The following is a 4,471-nucleotide window of genomic DNA, read 5'->3' as shown; positions in this document are numbered from 1 at the left end:
ATCACAATGAGAAGTAATCTAATTCTCTGCAGTCATCCAAGTTCATGACCTGTCTCTGAACTGACATGTACGGGCAAAAATTTGGAAGTATTAGTCACATAACACATAGTTACTCACACATTCTTTAAGAAAAAAATCTAACTATTCCTGGCAAGCATTTAAACAATCTATGAACTTGTCCTTTTCAAAGGTAAACTTATAGCACAAGTATGACACTTCAGAGGAAACTCATCATGAAAAAGTTTGGAAAATAAATCAAAATCAATAGCTGTTTTTGTTTTCAAATTGCTGATATGTTACATTGCTCAGCCAGCTACTATATATGGGATTCTTAGAAGTCCTATTTTAAAGAACTCAAGGGCAAAAACTATTGGAGCAAATCAGCTCTGATTTTTATCGAAAGGAGGCTTATAGATAGTTTTTGCGCGCGCGCGCACGCACACACACACACACACACAAACACAAACACACACACCCCAATGTCCTTTTTATTGTGCATTCATGAGGATTTTGGCTCATGATGGTTATATGCAATCATAATGTATCTAACAAGCATTTACTTACTTTTCCCTCCATCAAATGCCGGCAGGTACACTCCAAACAAAGGGCAGGGATACAATGGTGTGGAGCTTCCATTCATGGAAGAAGATTTACACTCCTGGAAAGACCTCTTCCAGGAGTGTAACTCTCCTTCTGTGAATGGATACTCCTTCCATTCACAAAGTGGCTCCATTGACTCCCACTCAAAGATCTAAAATAAAGATCGTGATAAGGACCAAGCCCCTTTGCTTTTAGCACGTTAGTTGCAACTTAGCTGAGCTTTTTTTTTATGTCATAACATTTTTATTGTAATGAAAGATTAGTTTTCATCTACATTAACAGTCTGTAGGCTTTTGAAAGTGGTGACTGGCACATATGTGACCAGTGTATACAGTTTATTAGGCGAATTCTCATCTTCATTGCGTTTTCTGGATAAACGCACACGGATACGATAAGGAACATTCCTTACTGCTTTTGCTCAGACAGCCTTGTTCAAGCGGGTGTCAATACGTACATCAGGAGTCCCCATCGCCTTCATTGCAAATTTACGGATCTCCTTGAGAGCACGAGGAGCACACTTCTTGAAGCCCAAGCCATGGATCCATTTGTGAATGTTTATAGTATATTCCCGAGTAACCACCTCATTGATGGCTGATCGTCCTTCTTTTCACCACCTTTCTTTCCAGGAGCCATCCTGCTCAGGACCAGACCAGAAAGCCTTAGCTGAGCTTTTGATGTTGATGGATTTTAGGCCTGACTAACTGTCTGGTGGTGCTGTGGGTAAATCCTCAGTGCCTAGGACTTGCCAATCGCATGGTCGGCGGTTTGAATCCCCATGGCGGGGTGCGCTCCCGTTGCTCGGTCCCAGCGCCTGCCAACCTAGCAGTTCAAAAGCACCCCCGGGTGCAAGTAGATAAATAGGGACCGCTTACCAGCGGGAAGGTAAACGGTGTTCCGTGTGCTGCGCTGGCTCGCCAGATGCAGCTTGTCACGCTGGCCACGTGACCCGGAAGTGTCTGCGGACAGCGCTGGCTCCCGGCCTTTAGAGTGAGATGAGCGCACAACCCTAGAGTCTGGCAAGACTGGCCTGTACGGGCAGGGGTACCTTTACCTTTTTAACTGTCTGGTGCAGGGCCGGATTTAGTTTGATGAGGCCCTAAGCTACTGAAGGTAATGGGGCCCTTTATATGTCCAGCTTGTCACTGTTTTTTTGTGGTTTTTTTTGTATTGAATATATGCTATATGGAAATTGATGGACCTAATAAGTCTCTAAAGACATTTGCACATAACAAATAGGAGCCTACACATCACAAAACACTGTTGCTGTATGCAGGTTTTATTTTGTTTTTTATCTTATATTTTGGAAATGTACATCCAGTGTTGTTGTTTTTCCTTTAAAAAGTTTTGGGGGGCCCAAGAGAGTGGGGCCCTAAGCTATAGCTTGTTTAGCTTATACGTAAATCCAGCACTGGTCTGGAGGAAGAGTTTTTGATGGAAACTTGTTCAAATATCCTGAGAAGGAGCTCCTTGTCCTTTGTTTCTCTTTTTCTTTTACAAAAATGTCATATTGACATGAATACTAAGGCAGACAACTTGACAATGACTAATGCTGGATAGAGGGCACCCTTCCATTCCCCCCTCGTAATGCTCTGTGGAGACTGAGAGCGGCGTGTCAAGGCCACTTCCAGTCTGAAACTGCTGCGTTCTCCATCCTACTCAGGAAGCCAACCTCCGACCTTGCCTCCTGCCCTCTCCTGCTCCACCCTTTCAATTGTCCTGGGACAAGCATTAGCAGCTTATTACAGTAGCCTCAATCAGATACAGCCCTAAAATGAGCGGCTACCTCTGTTCCAGCATGCTTTTTCCAAATAAAAGCCGTAACATGGAGGAAACAAACGGGGCAGACAGTGGGCTGGCAGCTAATGAAAATCTTTATCGAATAAGCAAATAAATATCCAGCTGCCAAATCCTGGTGGTTTTTTTAAAAAAATAAATCTGTTCTACCATTTAATCATTTAGAGAAACATTACGGGTACTTATGATTTCATCGTGCAATCATCAGATGGTGAACTTTAAAATTTGTTCCTGCTACAGCTGTTCATGGGCACACTGTTCTAGGAACTACTGGCAGGTGGGGTGGGGTTTTGCAGGAAAGTTCGGCTCCAGGACTTTTTTCAGAGCAGGAATGATGACATCATCTGGCAAGTGAATGTGGTGATAAGGAGGCTTTCAAGTTCAAGAGGCCGATTCGCACAGAGGAAGTAAAAGAATGAGGTAAATAATTGTCCAGACGTTTCTTCTCTTCGATGGAATTCTTACTTCACCCTAGCAGTTTAAATGGTAACACTTCTTTGCAAGATGGTTTGCATTACTAATTAAAAGCTCACTGGAGAACTCCTTGTTAAAATTCAATGTGTTTTACAAGTTGGACTTTCGCTGTTGAAAGTAAGGACCACTGAGTTCAATGGAGCTTACCACAAATCAACTGTGCACAGAATTGCAGTTGCGTTGATCCTACAAAATTGGAGGAACGGCTGCCTGCATTTTTGGACTGCCCTTGAGACTGTGGCTTTGGCAGGTCTCATAAGGTGCCTCTGCACTTTGAAACTGATCACTGGGAAATCCTCTAACTCTTCAAATGGGATGAGCCTCTCCAATGATATGGAAGTCCTAGGCAGCCTACAGCAGGGGTAAGCAACCCAAGGCCCATGGGCCACAAGCAGCCCACGGGGGTTGTTTAACCAGCCCATGAGCTGCCTACGAACCAAGCCGCCCATTCGGCGAGTCCCTGCATGCTGCGCTAAACTGGCGCAGCATGGGGACTTACTTCTGTGGCGCCGGAAATCATCTCTGTGCAGACATAGACACAGGCGCATGCACAGTCCGGCTCACAGAGGGATGTCTGCTGGAGTGAACCAGCCCAGGCGAGGTAAACCTTGCCAACCTCTGGCCTACAGTATGTAGAAAATTGTTGATATTGCATTATATCAGTGAGCCATTTAGCTCACTTGGACCACTCTCTAGGAATTGGGAGTGTCACACAAAAAAGGGGCAAAAGAGCACACAGATTTGCATGACATCTGCATTTATGTGTTGTATATTTTTGCCTTATATGCAAATTTAGAAATAGCTACCATGATCTGCTTTGGAATACAGCTGTGACATGGTGACCTATGTGCCCATTCAGTCTGCTCTTTGGGTGCTGTAATGGACGACTGTGGGACACGTGGACATGCTCATTGGAAGAGTTGAATTCAAATCTCATCAGCATGACCGCACAAGATTGCTTAACGGAAAATGCCAGGGATCAAATCATGTCACTCATACATGCAATGATGCAAAAGCTTGCGCTGAGAAACTGCCACTCCTTCTGTCCTATAGTTCGAACTACTAGTCTACAACCAAAGGTTTTGAGGAACCTACACTGTGAGCACAATGCTAAAAGCATTTCTACCCATTTCTCACACATACCGCCCCACTCCCAGGCTGCAATTCTATACATGCCTACCTGGGAGCAAGCCCCATTGAACTCACTGGGACTTTTGAGCAGGCATGCATTGGATTGCAGTTAGTGGAACAAAGCCCAGGTGAGAGCTGCCAGAGGATTATAACTGGTTTTATTTTAATAACAACAATAATAATTTTATTATTTGTACTCCGCCCATCTGAATGGGTTGCCCCGGCAACTCTAGGTGCTTTCCAACATAAATAAAAACATATTTTTTAAAAAAAAATGTTCACTTTTACTGTACTTCTCTAAATCCACATGACCCACCCTTTTTTTTAAGTCGCAGAGACGGTGTCCTCGCTTGTGGCGTAAGGCTGCAATCCACTTATTGGGAGTAATTCAGTTGAACTCAGCAGACTTACTTCTGAGTAGGCATGTATAGGATTCCACAGCAAGTTTCTCGGGGTATCTAGTTCCCCACCT

At 44.0% G+C, this 4,471-nt stretch overlaps 1 pseudogene across 1 annotated transcript; it reads right to left on the bottom strand.

Moving 5' to 3' along the window:
* Positions 1-820: 820 nt before the first annotated feature.
* Positions 821-1,242, bottom strand: LOC310677625 (large ribosomal subunit protein eL31-like; annotated as a pseudogene). Its single transcript has one exon. The product of its transcript is annotated as a large ribosomal subunit protein eL31-like (transcript).
* Positions 1,243-4,471: the final 3,229 nt, after the last annotated feature.

This window comes from Podarcis tiliguerta (assembly GCF_965153285.1).
Source record: "Podarcis tiliguerta genome assembly, chromosome: 5".
NCBI lineage: Eukaryota > Metazoa > Chordata > Lepidosauria > Squamata > Lacertidae > Podarcis > Podarcis tiliguerta.
Note: the sequence above shows the minus strand (reverse complement) of the source record. Positions and strands in the feature narration are given on the sequence as shown.